This window comes from Triticum dicoccoides, chromosome 1B (genome assembly GCF_002162155.2).
Source record: "Triticum dicoccoides isolate Atlit2015 ecotype Zavitan chromosome 1B, WEW_v2.0, whole genome shotgun sequence".
Taxonomy (NCBI): Eukaryota; Viridiplantae; Streptophyta; class Magnoliopsida; order Poales; family Poaceae; genus Triticum; species Triticum dicoccoides.
This window is the reverse complement of record NC_041381.1, coordinates 127,697,345-127,714,641: the sequence shown is the minus strand read 5'-3', so window position 1 is coordinate 127,714,641 and position 17,297 is coordinate 127,697,345.

Below are 17,297 nucleotides of genomic sequence, written 5' to 3'. Positions count from 1 at the left end.
GCAACACATCAAGTTGTAAGCGCAACACTCGTCGTCGAACGAGAGGTTGACGGATACAAATTCCCGCTACAGAAGCTGGTTTATTACGTATCCACGGTCCTCACCCCATGCAAATCCTGATACCCACAATATCAAAAAATTGCATACACAGTCTTCATGGCATCCCGAAAGCTATGACACTACTTTCAAGAGTGTTCGATTACGGTGGCCTCCGAAGTACCACTCAATGATATAATAAATAACTGCGATGCCACGGGACGGATTGCTAAATGGGCCATTGAACTCCTTTCGTTTGAGATAATGTACAAGCCTCGGCGGGCTATCAAGTCGCAAGTATTAGCCGACTTTGTCGCTGAATGGACGGAAGCCGAACTCCCTAAAGAGTACGGCGCGTACTCTAACTGGATCATGCACTTTGACGGCTCTAAAATGCTGGCCGATTGGGAGCAGGTGTAGTCCTTACTTCTCCCACCGGGGACACGGTCCAGTACATCCTCCAAATATTATACACAGACTCCAACAATGCAGCCGAATACGAGGCTCTGTTGCATGGTCTCCGGATGGCAGTCTCTATGGGCATTCAATGCCTAGAGGCGCGCGGGGATTCAAACCTCGCAATATCACAAATAAATGGAGACTTTGATGCTAAGGATCCGAAAATGGCGGCCTATCGCAATGCCGTACTTAAAATGTCAGCTTGGTTTGAGGGGCTCGAATTCCACCACGTGGCTCGAGAAAACAATCAAGCGGCAGATGTCCTTGCACGCATCGGTGCTAAACGCGACCCCATCCCACCTAACATATTCCTGGAAAGGTTGTTCAATCCATCCGTGGTATGGGAAGGGGAGTCCGGCAATACTAGCATGGATCCGAACACATCTCTAGATTCCGAACTATCAGACATAGTCGGAGGTTCTACCACCGAAATAACATCGTCAGCCCACGAAATAATGGCTGTCATCGCCTCGTGGACTGAGCCTTTCTTGGCCTACCTAAATAGGCAGGAGCTCCCTGAAGACCAAAACGAAGCACACTGCATTGTCTGACGTTCTAAAGCTTACAAAGTCCATGAAGGAGAGCTCTATAAGAAAAGTGCTACCGGAGTGCTCCAAAGGTGCATCTCCGAAGAGGAAAGGCGACAGCTCTTGGCTAAAATACATGTCGGACTAGGAGGGTACCACGTTGCGGCTTGAGCACTAGTCAGCAAAGCCTTCCGTATAGGTTTCTATTGGCTGACAGCCCGGGCAGACGCACAGGACCTTGTCAAACACTGCGTCGATTGCCAACTCTTCGCCAATCAGAGCCATATGCCCCGTACTGCTCTCCAAACAATCCCCATAACTTGGCCCTTCGCGGTCTGGGGGTTGGATATGGTTAGACCCCTTAAAGGGGGAAGCCATAAGAAAAAAATACTTATTGGTCATGGTTGACAAGTTCACCAAATGGATAGAAGCCAAACCAGTGAAAACGGCCGAATCCGGACCAGTTATAGACTTTATATCTGGGGTCGTACACCGATACGGTGTCCCCCACAGCATCATCACCGATAAAGGCTCGAATTTCACGGCCGATGAGGTGAAATCTTGGTGCGGCAAAATGGGCATTAAGCTCGACAATGCTTCCATCTACCATCCTCAAACAAATGGCCAGGTCGAACGGGCAACCAGTCTTATTATGAGCGGCATCAAACCCATACTAGTTAGATCCTTGACAGAGTCGGATACTCAGTGGATCGAGGAGCTCAACTCCGTACTCTGGGGGCTGCGGACCATGCCGAATCGTACCACCGGATACACACCCTTTTTTATGGTGTACGGCGCGGAAGCAGTACTACCATGCGACATAATACATGATTCGCCACGCGTACGCATGTACGAAGAGAAGGAAGCCGAGTTAGATCGGCAGGATAATTTGGATGCCCTGGAGGAGGAGCGCGATGTCGCTAAGGCCCGTTCCACATTCTATCAGCAACAGGCTCGACGATATCAAAGCAGAGAAGTGCGGGCCAAAACTTATAATATTGGTGAACTCGTTCTATGCTTACCAGAGAAGAAGAAGGACAAGCTCAAACCCAAGTGGGAAGGCCCCTTCATCATCGACAAAGTTCTCACTGGAGGAGCGTACCGCTTACGTAATGCATCTGATAACAGACTCAAGCCGAACCCATGGAACGCGGCCAGACTTCGGAGATTCTACGCCTAAGCGCCAAACTCAGTGTTCGTCTCCTTAACCCTCCTTTTTCAGTTATGCTCCCTCCCTTTTTCCTTTCTCGATCTCTTTCTTTTCACACAAGTATTTCATACAGTGCGGATTCCCGGATTACTCTGGCCGCACTACGTGTGTAAACTTTACCTGGGGGCTTCCTATACGTAAGCTTAATATAAGTTACTTTAAGGGCTTCTTGCCCATCACACATGCGTTTCTTTTTCCATGTGTGCCTTTTCTTCACCATTATATGCATCGATATGACTTAAGACGTGGCCAAGCTGGGTTGCCTGGCTCCTGTGTTTATGCCCTATGTTCCCGTTAATTTGGCTAGTGCATAAGGGGAGCACCTCTGCGATTGTTACTGCCAGTTGAGCCGGATGTGTACCTCAGACTGGGTGAAGCCGAAAGCTAGTTTCCTTAAGAGAATATTCGGTCAGTGAACAAAAGATGTCTTCGTTTATTATAACTTTAATCCCCAGAAGTTTTGTGTCCTGCGCTTTGGTTCGCAGTCGGGACATGTGCCTTGACACATGCTTACCCAGGGAAAGGAACCCTTAACGGAACTATTCTCTCTGGAAGATGTTTCTTACTAACCATGTAATATAACATAACTTGTTGGGTAATTGTCTGTTCAAACACTTATGACCCCTACACCTGGTTTCCACGCATACTTTGGTTTCGTATAACCGAGCGGGTATTCGGACACACCCCGGACTTTAGGATCCGGGGGCTGAAGAGAAAAGGTCCGCCAAGACAAACGATTTTAATCCGGCTAGGGGCTACTTATGTCCATCGAATTACACAGTCATTTGGACTGATTATATTCATCCTCTATACCATCCAACAGGCTATGTAGCTTACAATCCTGTTGAGAATACTTTGCGGCTAACGCCACCTGGTCATATACAAGACTCACGGGAATTTCTTGCCCATCTGGCCCGGCCAGTCCAACTTGGGCCATATGGTTCGGATCCATCTTGGTATAGCGCGTCTTCACCATCGCCCATGCTTCTCTTGCACCTTGCCGGAAAGCGGATATCTTCCACAAATGGAAGCGCTGCCGTGCTCCCTGAAGCATGTCCACAAGCTCCCCCATGCCATTTGGTAGAGAGCTTGATGGCCACAAAGACCGCGCAATGCCCTGCATCACCTGCCGAGCTCGCTCGTGCAGTTGTGAGAGGTCCTGCAGTAAATCACCTGCAGAAGCAGGCATCTCCTCCTCAGGGCAACCCGTCAGCATTCCTGCAAACATAACTTTTTCATGAAGTCTTTTGTTCTCCTTCACGGAGTCCGCCAGCTGTGCGCGGACGTCTTTCAATTCCACGTCCAGCCGAACATTGGCATCTTGGAGCATATTCTTATCATGCTTCACTTGCGTCAGAATGCGCTCACCGGCATTTAGTTGCCTATGGAGATGTGACTCGCCCTCCCCGCCGCCCTCCGGATTTACTCCGGGGTTGTCTACAGAACTCTCTATTAAATTTGTCATACTAGCCGGTTGCCAACTGGTGCAATCTTATATAATTCAGATAAATATTACCACACGAGGCCTTCTGGGATTCCTCTAGCTTGGCAACTGTGGCCCTCAGTTGAGTCTTGCACTCCTCTAGCTCCCGAGCCAATTGCTCATTCTTATCAACAAGAACCTGCACATGAATTGATACTTAAAACTGTTGTTTCAACCGTTTCAAGTATCAGGGGCTACTACTATATATATGCTCATCAAGCTTTCTTACCCGTATATCTTTGGTATACTGGACTGTCGCCCGGGCGAGTCCGCTTTGAGCAGCTCGGATGTATGCGTCTCCTAAATTGAAGGCATTAAACGCCTCTTCGGAGAAGATGTTGTTGCGAAGCACGACCCGTTGACGCTGATGATCCATGGCGCTCTCTACCTCCGAATTGGTGGAAGAGAGCATATCTGCGTCCTCTGTCGGAGGACTATGCAGCGTCGGCCCTACGTCTGCCTCCTCTCTTGAAGTTGGTCTTGGAGCCCGACTGGTGGAGGCGTGGTTGGCAGTATCTCCGGATATAGTCCGGATACTCCTCTTCCTGCCAAAATGTACGAAGGGCACTGTTATACTTCAAACGACAACAAAATTGCATGACAGGTTGTTTTCTTACCTCTATAGAGGCATGTCGGTTCTACTCGCCTTCCTCTTAAGCCTACCCAATCTGGACGCCTGTGGCTGACGGGTCCCTAGGGGCTTGGCCCTGCGCTCCGAACGTTGCTTCTGCAAAAGCATGACATGTCAGGGATAAGGTGGGCTCCTACTTCTATGACAAAAAATCATGACAGAAAATGGGCTTTTCATCCTGGGTGGGCCGGAGACGCAGCTGCATGACATTCTTTGGGCCGTCCATGACAGAAAAAACCGTGGTAGAAGCGAGGGGTAGGAAAGTTTCAGGGAGTTGCCGGTTACGGTGGGAGGTCGGGGGCCGAGCGATGCGCGTTTCTCTTGTACACGTACGCGCGTGTGTGCGAGGCGTTGGCTCTAACTGAACCCGAGCGAGGCGTTGGGCTCTAACTGAACCCGAGCGATTGCACTGCAGGCTACGGGTTACTGAACCCGAGCGATCGATCGATGGCTGTTAACTGAACCCGATGGAGCGATTCCTTCGCTACTGCTGCTAACTGAAGCCGATCGATTGGATAAACAGTGAGCGTTGCGGGGGGTTGGATGAACAGTGAGCGGTGGCGTTGCCTCTAGATGAACAGGACCCCGTGGTGTGGAGGTCTGGATGAACAGTAGACGGTGGAGGGGTGGCCGTGGAGGGGTGGTTGAACAGGACCCCGTGGTGTGGAGGGTTGGATGAACAGTAGACAGCAGAGGGCTGGATGAATAGTAGACGGTGGAGTAGCGCGCGGTGGAGGCTGGATGAACAAGAGCCCGTGGAGGCTGGAGGAGGTCGACGGTAGCCCGTGGAGGCTGGAGGAGGTCGACGGTGGAGATGAACAGTATACCGTGGAGTCCCGTTTTGCGGTATGCCACACCCCTCCCGATGAACATGACCCCCGTTTCGACCGTAGGAGGTCTGTTTCCTCCGTTTTGCGGTACGCCACACCCCTCCCGATGAACAGGACCCCTGTTTCCACCGTAGGAGGTCCGTTTCCTCCGTTTTATGGTACGCCACACCCCTCCCGATCAACAGGACCCCCGTTTCGACCGTAGGAGGCCCGTTTCCTCCGTTTTGCGGTACGCCACACCCCTCTCGATCAACAGGACCCCATTCCGAACGTAGGAGGTCCGTTTCCTCCGTTGTGCAGTACGCCAGGCCTCGTTTCCATCGCCTGTTCCGTCCAAGCCGGTTGGCTCCCACGCGTTCCATTGCCTCCCGATGAACATGACACATTCCATTGCCTCCCCATGAACACGACGCATTCCGTTGCCTCCCCATGAACACGACGCATTCCGTTGCCTCCCCATGAACACGACACATTCCGTTGCCTCCCCATGAACACGAGCCCTCGCCGTACGTATGCGCGACTAAGCGTTTGAGACCCCGCCCGTATGTACACATACATGGCCGTATTTTCTTTCTTGCACCCTGGCCGCTGTACGTACGTGTACATGCTACGTGCGCGCCTCTACTACGACACGTGCGCGCCTCTACATCGACCAGTATGTACGTACACGTTCGCGACCAGGATGACAACACTACGTACGCTTCGACCAGGTGGGTCCCGACTGTCAGGCACTTCCTTGCCTGCGAAGATGTAGCTGGTGGGTCCCAGCAGTCAGGGGGCGAATCGTTTTGTTTTTTCTGCCCGGACGCACTTCCTTGCGTGCGAAGGTGTAGCTGCTGGGTCCCAGCAGTCAGAGGGGCGAATCGTTTTTTTTTCGAACGCACTTCCTTCGTGCGAAGGTGTAGCTGCTGGGTCCCAGCAGTCAGGGGGGCGAATCGTTTTTTGCCCGGATGCACTTCGTTGCATGCGAAGGTGTAGCTGGTGGGTCCCAGTAGTCAGGGGGGCGATCGTTTTTTTTGGACGCACTTCCTTGCGTGCGAAGATGTAGCTCGTGGGTCCCAGTAGTCAGGGGGCGAATCATTTTTTCGCGAAAGACGGCGGCCTGTCCGGTGGGTCCCCGTTGTCAGGTGGAGGAATAATTATTTTGCGCGTAATAAGGAGGCACTTCCTTGCGGCTGCCGTGGACCCAGCTGTCAACCTCTCCACGTACAGTCCACGTCCGATGGAAGTCGTTCCTTGACCATGTTGACCACGCCGCGCCGAGAGCACCACGGCGGTGGACGACAACGAGGCCTAGGAAGGGGATGACACGGAGCCGGGGAAGACGCGGCAGTGGATGCACACGCGGAGAGGAGTACGAGGGTTCATTGCCGTCGCCGCAGAATAACAGGGGGTGTGGGTTAGTGGAGGGATGGCCTGGCCAGCGGTGGGAGTAGTAGGGGGCGGTGAGGCCTCCGCGGCAGCACAGCCCGCCACGGGAGGCAGGAGCAGGCGGCACAACCGGCGCTGCTTTGCGCGGCTGGAGCAAGAAGACCAGAGGTTGAAGAAGCACGACGGCCGTTGGATGGACATCATACGGTCACTACAGCTAGAATCGTTTATATTGACTAAGTTGACAAAGCCCTTGGTACGTCAACTTAGTAGGCCCATAGGTCAGCTTCCGAAACGGTGCACCCCAGATGTCAGGGGGAGGAATCATTTTTTGGGCAGGTGAAGCTAGAATATCCGAGATTGAAGAAGAAGCACTGCATCCATTGGATGGACATCCAACAACCACTACTGCTAGAACCGTGTGTTGACTATAAGTTGACAAAGCCTTGCATACACGTCAACTCTGTTTTTTAGGGGACGTGTCAACTTAGTAAGGCCAGAAGTGTGTGGCAGAGAACTTATAGCCCATTTGAGATTTGTAAGAATGTGTAGCCCATGAATTCTAATGGAATTTACTACAGCCCATTTACAGTTTGTTAAAAGTACAGCCCATTTCAACCAACCGTTCAAAACAGAATTCAATAAAATTTCCCACATTTTGATGGGATCCGAATATTTTTATCCCAAAATTTCTAGTCAGATTAAATACAATTTCAATATAAATTTATATTACGTAAAAATCCAACAAAACATTGCGCTCGCAACAATTAATGAAATTAAAATTTTCAATATTCCAAAAATAATATTTTATAAAGTAATCACTGTTTGGTGCATTTTTTTATAGTTACTACCTAGTTTTTATAATTTCATCCCATTTATTATTTCTTAAAGCCCATTTTCTTGTTAAGCCTAATGCATCCCTCCTAGGAAAGAATTGCAGCCCAGCGGGGCGAAGAATAACCACTTGACCTTGCCTGGGTATTCCTCAAAAAAAAGTATAGCTGGGCTAGCCATTTTCAGCTTGAAAAATAATAATATCTGGGATGGATATCTGGCCTGGGCTAGACGGGCCACAACAAGCCCAGTTAATACTTGCAGCGATGTTTTCGTTGTTGTTCAGAGGAGAAAAATTAATATCTGGGGTAAACATCGAAAAACTCTGCAGTGCTCACACCTCAAAAACACAAATACTGCTCGAGCTGCTTGGTCTCAGCTGTTGGCCGCTTCTTGTGCAATTCTCTCATTTATTGACTACTCCCTCCTTTCCGGTTTATAATGCTCAATTCAAAAATCTCACCAATCAAGGTAGATGGTGAGTGGTGGAATACTTTTTGTAGTTTTGCAAAAGCACCTAACTAATGCTCTTGTTATCCTCAAAAGATTATGTTTATCAATGCATTAATTGCAATGCATGCATTGGTCAATTTTCTCTTAATACTTGCATGGAATGATTTAATGCACCTTGGAATCTGAACATGTGATGGAAAACAACCAAATTGAGCCTTATAAAATGGAAAAACTAAAATTTTGAGATAAGCCTATAAACCGGAAAGGAGGGAGTACATAGGTTGACAATGGTGTGGGACCGTGGTGTCAGGAAACCAGGAGGAAGCAAAATAAATAAGGAGGCACTTGCGTACGTGAGGCTATGGACCTGGTGGGTCCCCATTGTCATCCTATCCAAGTAAAGTCATCTCCTCGCCCGCGCGCGCTTTCCGCTCAAAACAGTCAGCGCCGGCCGCCCCGCTTCCCGGTGCAGGCGATTGCTCCGCCTTGAAATGACACAAGTGTCGTCCATTCGTCCATCTGCCGCACACATTAATGATACACGGTTGCCGAGGCGGCTACTCCGGCGCCACATGTCCGTCCCTCCGCCCGCCCACCATTGCTATATAAACTGCTGCACCAGCCATAGCCGCAGTCATCCGCATCCGTTCCCTTTCTCTTGTCCACACCACTACTGCCCACCATGGCTTCCTCGCGCTCCAGCGCTCTTCAGGATGGGTAGACGATGGACCACAAGGAGATGGCAGCCATTGCTGCCGACCGGCTGGCCGGCAGGCAGCTGGAGGACGACGACGTCCCAATGGAGAAGATGGTAGTCGATGATCCGGTGCCAACCCCCTCCTCCGTTCCATCCCCGCCGGTGCATTGCAACATGACCATCGGCGAGGCCCGTGCCCAATATATGGACAGGGTGAGGTAGATGCGTGAGGAGCAGTTCCGGGAGGCGCAGGCTGACGCTACCTACAACCACCATCTCCTCCAGGAGCACCTGCAGGCGGAGGAGCAGATCACCGCGGAGCAGGAGGCACTACTCGACTCGTACCGCTCCGCATGCAAGGGCCGCCTCGAGCGCTGGCGGTACCGCATGTGGGTGGCGGAGGCTGCGGCCGCCTACAAAGAGGCTAGCAAAGAGGGCGATGAAGCGGGTGAGGCGCTGTTTGGCGAGACCGAGGACGAGGCAGAGGACAATGCCGGCTCCGACGAGTCCCTGCTCCGCTGGCGTCGATGACGCCCTGCTCCACCGAGGCCCCGCGGTGCCAACAATGAGGCAAAGGACACTGCCGGCTCCGCCGAGGCCCCGCCCCGCCAACAATGAGGCAGAGGACATCACCAGCTCAGCCGAGGCCCCACCCTGCCAACAACGTGGGGGAGGATTTCCACCGCTCCGTTGAGGCGCCGCCCGCCGGCAACGAGATAGAGGACATCGCCGGCTCCGCCGAGGCCCCGCCCCGCTGCCAACGAGGCCACGCCACACAAAAAACGAGGAAGAGTAGAACACGATAGGTCGCCACCGCTCGGGTCCAAGTAAGGCCACCGCTGCTACCCTCCGGTTGAAGCCAAGCTAGGCGGGTTGACCATTGACGGCTGGTTAGCTTCTTGGCGGCGACGTGGAGTCGGAGAGCTGTGCTGGAGAAGAACGCTGCTTCTACTTAACTGCTAGTGCAGTTGGCTGACTAACACGTGGGCCCAACAGGCCACATGTCAGTTACGCAACTGCACCTGCAGTTAAGTCACTGAAGCTTCTGTTCGGCTCAGCGGGACACATGTGGGTAGCTTCGGTTAATTAATTATACCTCCAGTGCACCCCTTTTTAGTTTTTTTAGAAAAGGAGGATGACCCCCGGCCTCTGCATCTGGGAGATGCATGCGGCCACAAACACCCCTTTTTAGTTGAAGAATGTATGAAATATAATGAAATCCGGCATGTTTATATGAAATCCGACCGTGTATGAATGAATTTATTTCGATTAGTTCGAATTCCCGTATCACTGGCATTGGATGAACATGCAAAACAATACGTACTAGCATTATTCCCAGGGTGATCACCACGTTTGCAGCAGTTTCACATGTACTCCCTCCGGTCCTTTCTAGTATGCATACAAGTTTTGTCTGCAGTCAAAGTATCTCTACTTTGACCAATCTTATACAAAAAAGTATGCACTTTCACAATGTGCAAAGTAAAAAGGAACAGAAGGAGTACAAAGGGTTTGAGCAGCTTTTTAGCGTTTCTGTACATTGCAATCAAACACACATGCCTGGCAATTCATAGAGAACATTCAAAACAATCGATGATTATGCATCTCAGCGACTCACATGTCAGAGGCAATATTTACTTCACAACTAAAGAATAAAGAAAAAATTGATCGCCGCTGCTGACAGCAAAGGGCGTCCCATTCGAAAATATCAAACGCATATCTTGCTAAAATCAATGAGCAAAATTTGACAAGGTTGTCCCGTTCCAAAATATCAAATGCCTACGATTGTGAAATGGGCAGGTTTGCCATCAGTTCGGACATTGACATGGCACCTCGTGCTAAATAAACCAGCTGTTCTTTTTGTGCAGTTCCACCAAAATCAACCAAATTCGCACGTAGCTTGTATGATTTCGCCCTTATATGTTGCAACGCCTTAAACTTATGGGCACCTCCTTTCTTGTGGTGGAAATGAATGATTCGATGTATTCATGAACATTTTGTGCAGTTCCCATTGAAATCAAGCTGAGCACCCCTGTTTGCACAAATACAAAAAAGTGATTAGTATAAAGCAAACTGTACTATGAATTGACAGTTTCAACAGGCACATACATGGTCCATGTAGAGCACACTTTTAGAAAAATGGAACTCACCAGAAAGAATCCTAGAACAACATTGTACTCGCGTATCATAGCAAAAAAATGGAGATTTGTCAGTCCTTCTGAGCTGAAGTTAGTTTGGTCTTGTGGGGAGTAATGTAACCATCCTTCAACTGCTCCTTCTGATGAGAAGATAGATAGGGCTTCTTCATCCTGGCATAATCCGGACTAGTCACTTCATGTACTCCATATTCTTCTTCAGAGGAAGATGATCCTGTTGTGCAAAGACAAGAGGAAAACTAAATGCTAGCATCCCTATTTGCTCGAAAAAAGGAAAGGAAATATTTAAAACATCATAGATGAAGCACTTCTCAAGGACAATACCACTTTTTCATGACAGTATCTAAACAGTAGCACAACACCTATAGAGATGACAAAGCTCAATCATATGGATGTATTAGTGGGCGAGTACCAACCCTTGTCAGGAGGCTTATTGTGTAGAGCATACAGATCGAGCACTTCTCGGGAACCATCTGTGGTGGCCATGCTTACTATATACTCCTCGATTAGTTTAATGTTTCCAACATCTTTTTGTGCAGTTCCACTAAAATATATGGTATCTTCAAAGAAGATCCCTGTTTGCACAAGTAGAGATAATTACATATTACATTAAGAGTGTCATCAAATCAGTGGCAAAACAATTGCTCGTTCCAGCCATAGCAATAAATTAATATGCAAAACTATATCATTACTTGTCTCATCATAGTTCCAGTGCTTCATTACATCACCGGGAGTTGATTTTTGTTTTTCCGCTTGTTCTTCCCCTTCATCACCTGGTTCAGTAACAGACAAGCCTCACCTTCAATGTAAGATTTGGCATGTCAATTAGGGAGCACAAGTATAGCACTAAACAATGACATTAATTTTCTGATGAAAGTGGCAAAATACAGGCCAATAGTTGTGAAATATCCTTATCTTACCTCAATGGGATATTACGGTGCACATACAGATTGGACGTCTTGTCTCCATTTGGGCAGTTCAGTAAAATCAAGCAACATTATCGTACAAGTAGCACAACATATGAAAGCACACTGCAGAATCATGTGAAAGAAGGCTAGTACTGACCTCTCATGATGCGGAATTCAAACAACTCACAAGAAGAAGATCTATACCAAATTCACCTTAACGGATAGGAAGTAAGATCTCCTCTTGTGCAGTTCCACTAAGATCAAGCAATCAAGCAACATTGTCGGTGTGACATTTTGGTTGAACTGCACAAAACACTCTTAAAACAAAAGTGTTTTGTGCAGTGCAACAAAAGGTCACAATGGCAACGAGGTGAAGTAGATAACCTGTTTACACAGAGGTACAAAGGAAACAATTAGTGGTCAATAACGGTGGATGACACATAAGCCAACAAAAAGAAGCATTTACCTTATCTAAATGGGAAAGAAAGCAAGACAGTAGCATTTCTCAAATGGTGGCATTGATTAATATTAACATAGATATTATATTAACAATAAAATTCATTAAACATGTAATTTGCTTTTAACTGTGGCATTGCATCAATTTTCCAGCGACATTATTAGAGGGTGTTTGTTTACAGGGACATTTTGGTGTAGGGACTAAAAAAACTCCGTGTCAGTCACATCTAAACCAAACAGGAGGGACTTTTTGAGACTAAAAGTGGGCATTTGGGACTAAAGAAAGAAGACCCCGAGGGAGTCTTTTTGGGACTTTTTCCAATAGGTGCCCCTGCCATGCATCGCACCTTGTTTCTATTAGTTCATTACTAGGGGTAACATGGTCTTTTATCATGTCATTTAATAACCTCTAGTCCAGGTTTAGTCCCTAGAACCAAGCAGGTAGGGACTAGGGAGTTTTTAACCAAACAGGGCCTTAGATTAACAATAACTAATGAGTTGCACGGGACAGTGGATGCACCAGCACCATGTGCATCTACCGATGTACTGTGGTCATGCACAGTCTGTTGCAACAAAGAACAAACAACCAAGGAGCATATTTGTGTTGGTCCCATTTTTGTTATCTTTAGACACCTTTCCCTATGTGAGCGCAACAAATCTAGTCCTACTCAAACTCTACAGCCTTGTCCCTTCCTTTCCTTTTTGAACTAGTACTTTCGCCCCTTCCTTTCCTCTTTGAACCACGTCCTAGATTTATGCGATACAACTTTCCGCACTACTTTCCCCCATTCCTTTCCTCTTTGAACCACGTCCTAGATTCATGGTTTACAACTTTCCCCCTTCATTTCCTCTTTGAACCACGTCCTAGATTCATGCTATATACAACTTTTCCCACTACTTTCCCCCACTCCTTTCCTCTTTGAACCACGTCCTAGATTCATGGTATACATGCAGCTAGAGCAATGCATGTGGAGTAAGTAAAATATACCTTAAAGGTTCTTGGGGCGTGGTTCGGTGGGCGACGGGACGACAGCGAAGAAGAAGGGGTCGGAGGCCCTCCCGCGCCGCCGCTAGGTGGAAAGTGAACAGCAGCGCCGGTAGTGGATTCCCTCCCTCGCCGAGGGCGACAACGTTAAGCCTCCTTCCCTTCCCAGCGGACGGATCCTGCCGGCTCTTTGAGCAGCAGTGAGGGGAGAGAGAGGCCAACAAAGTCTTGTTTAGATCTGGAGGGCGAGAGAGTGTGAAGAGAGCAACTACAAGCACTGAGGCTCCAGCGGGAGAGTGTGAAGAGAGCAACTACAAGCACTGAGGCTCCAGCGTGTATATATATACTGGAGAGAGAGTGTGAAGCGTGCAAACCCTAGAAAACATTTTGACCAGTCAAAGAATCCTCCTGGCAAAAATTATGCTCAAGTGTAGTTAACGAACCCGAGACCTCATGTTTGATGAGCGAACAGGCTAACCAGCTACACAACCCTCCCATTATGTTCAACGAGAGGAAAATAACCTTTTATACATTCCTGCATTTGTGTGACAGGCATGCCGTGTTTTGTGTGTGTGTGTGGGAGTCATTAGGATTTCAATCATAATCGTGTCATGTGGCTTTGGTGGTAAGACTATCCACAATGGTGCAGAAATAATGCAGCCTTAGTCACCTTACCTCTCTCCATGTAGTACGTTGGGTCCCACCAGTCAGATGGTGAAACAAACAAATTAATAAGAAAAATTAAAAGCGCTAGCGGTGTATCTTACTACCTCACACATCTCGCTACTACTCGGGAACACTGTCCAATTGATTCCTCTGTTCGCGTACATACTATTTTAAATGAATCCTTATTATAACATGCAGACAAATTTTGGGCACTTGTATTCGACTTAAGTCAGTGTGCCACCGTATCTCGTATACTTACTACTCCCTCCGTCTAGGTGTAATAAGTCACGTTAGAAGGTGCAACGGGCCCAAGGTGCGTGCGTGTGCGTGTGTGTGTTTAACATCATGTGTGTGTTAGAGAGTGCGACAGATCGACCTACTCCTACGGAGATATGGTGTGTAGTGTACGATTTTAGCCGCGAGAGTTGGTGCATCCTCTCGTTTTCGGGCGTGTCCGGTAGGGACATGCGGACAGCTGCCACGCTCGCTCCTGACCAGCCTGGCCCACCCAAAGCCCATCCATCGCCCGCGCATGCTTCCCGCCCGAAACGGTCAGCGCCGCTCCAAAGAATCGGTGCCGCATTCATGCCCGGGCAGAGTGGACGCGACCTCTCACTGGCGCAAGAGTGATGGTTGCTTCGTCCGTCCAACTTACTGCTGGGTCTATGTGATTTGACGGCTCATTGGTCTTTATTACTGAGGTGGTAAGACTGCTGGATGTCCCACGCTTTTGGCGAAAGGAGGTAGTAGATTACAATTTTCTCCATTCTTACAGCGGAGGAGTGCAAGAGCAGTGAAAACACGCAGGCTCAGTGATTACATGGCCCACCACACACTATCACCGTGCGACACCTAAGTCTTTACATAGTACTCCCTCCGTTCCTAAATATTACTAGATGAGTCCCCGTGCATTGCCGCAGAACAGCGGTATATCTCTCTGTGCAAAATTATCCATTTCATAGAACTAAAAATAATAATCTATAACCGCATGACAAATGTGGTAGCCAAACTAAATAAACTCCCATCATCATTTAGATCATCCCACGTAAGGAAAAAAGATCAGCCAACTCCTACTGCATAATGGGATTATATTTTTCTTTTTGACATGTTAATGGGACTTAAAAGCTCACTTACATGCATGCTACCAGTGCATGCTTGCATGTAGACATGTTGATGTGATTTAAAACCCACTCACATGCATGTGCCATGGTATTTCTGCATGCTTGCATGTGGCTTAGTGCGGAGCCTCTCAATGTCTAGATCAGACGGCTATTACGACTGATTTACTTCATCTAATGGCTACGTCAATTTTGATGATGTGGCTCAAGGAGAGGATAGAGAATTCCTAGTAGTGGGGGCTAGCTATTACTAGTAGATAAGTCTTTGTAGAGATTCCACTAGGTGAACTTCATACGGAACAAAATGAATGAATCTACACTTAAAATGCATCTATATACATCCGCATGTGGTTAATGGTGAAATCTCTACAAAGACTTATATTTAGGAACGGAGGAAGTACTAGTATAGTACTAGTACGTACTGTAATTTATCAGCGAGATAAATTTGTACAATGCTATGAAGCTTCCAGCTCCTGTTACATGTATCTTGCGTCCAAGGTTTCCCATTGCAACATTTCATCAAATACAAAGGAGACTAGCATGCATGCTATTGCATCTCAATGATTGACAGATCATAGCAAATATGTACTCACTCCGTTCCAAAATAAGTGTCTCAACTTTGTGCAAACTTTAGTACAAAGTTGTACTACTACTAAAGTTGACACTTATTTTCGAACAGAGGCAGCTAAAGAAAAAAAAACGATCCATGCAGTCCCTAGCCCTTGAACCGTGAACCCTGACCAGGCTTCAATTTGCTGGCAACGTTCGAGCTTCCTAATAAATGAAGTTTGCAACCTTTTGACCATCGGATCATTTTGTGCAGTTTCACCAAAATCGAGATGAGCATCCCTGTGGCAAAGAAATTGAAGAAGCGTGATTAGAATTACTAGGACTAGTTGATGAGACATAAACTCATCACAAATACAATACGTAGAAGCCAGTAGAGGTATCAGGTATGTGCGGGGCAAAGAAGTAGAGAAATATCCACAGGGAGTGATGTGGGCAGCTAGAGCAGTGGTGCAATCCGGCTGTAAAGGGAGTTGTACCTAAGGGACGTAGCTCAACCTTGAGGAGGGCGGCGGGAGGCGGCAACTTCCCACGTCGCGGCAGTGAGCAAGGGACGAAGGCAACCTCATCGGCTTTGTGAGAGAGAATGGCCGGGACCCCTGATGGGGATGGCCACCACATCTACACTAAGCATCCACCCCTTCCCCAAGCGTACGTGATCCGCCGGGATGTTAGCGATGTGGCCACAGTCATTTTGTGCGAGAGAGTGTGAAGAGAGCAACCCCAACAAGCAACCGTGTAGGCTGGCCCGTCCTGACTAGGTATATAGTGGAGCGGTTTCCTTTTCTCTCCATATGAACCTATCATATTGCGTACGTGCCACTGAAGAAAGAAATATATATTTATAAATGACGTGGCACCTACTACTCGTTCTCCTATAACCTTGCGCTTGGCATCTCCAAAATATTAACCTTGCGATTGGCTCTTCGCCTCTTCGGGAAGTCGAGCAATAATGGTAGTGCAATATATATCGTTCTGGCTATATGAGACCGAATGAATTGCTGCACGTCCACCACGTGGGCGAGGGTCGAGGGGCGAGGGAGAGTGCTACTACATACGGAGCAAAATGAGTGAATGTACACTCTAAAATACGTCTATATACATCAGTGTTTGGAGTATGTACTAGTAGTTCATATTGAACTCTACTAAAGGACATATATATTCCAAACAATATGGTATAATCTCTATAACCAAGGTAGTAGGGACGAGGAGTAAATGTAGGGAGTAGTAAAATTTTCTCCTCGTCCTGCGAGCCACCGCGCGCATGGGTGAGGGAGGAGCAAGCTTCACCTCATCCTGCGAGCCACCACGCCCGTGGGCGGGGGAGACGGCATACTAAGCAAGCTTCTCCTCGTTCTGCGAGTTGATGGGACACATCAAAAGTACTCTAGTGTATAGAGCCTTGCCTCTAAGGTAGGCCCCACATGGTTTGCCTCTTTTTTTAATTTAACATAACACGTCAAGTCGCAATTTGTTTGTTTACCCGTGGTAGATGATCCTCCCTCCACCAAGTGGACAACCAGTACACGTGCCAAATTACCACGTGGGCTGCCTTTTTCGTACAGAAATGAGCTCCACCGTGTACCCGCGCGAGTGTGGTTGGGAAAGAGACAGGGGTATGTGCACCCTGCATGCACCTCTTCTCTTCATGCACGTCCCCCACCTACGTGTGTGTGTAAGAGATACAAACCGTGTTTGTGAGTGTTTTTTGTTTTGTGGTGGGGGTGGGGGTGGGGTGGGGGGTTGATTTCGTGAATTATTTGTGGGAGTATGTGTCGATGACATCTCAAACAAAATTTTGCATGCAATGTGTGTGAAATGGAGGCCTATCCATATCATACATAGAGGGGTGGGCAATCCACGAGGAGAGAGGGAGGGGTCATAGCTATCGATAGAGTCGAAGAGAGGATCAA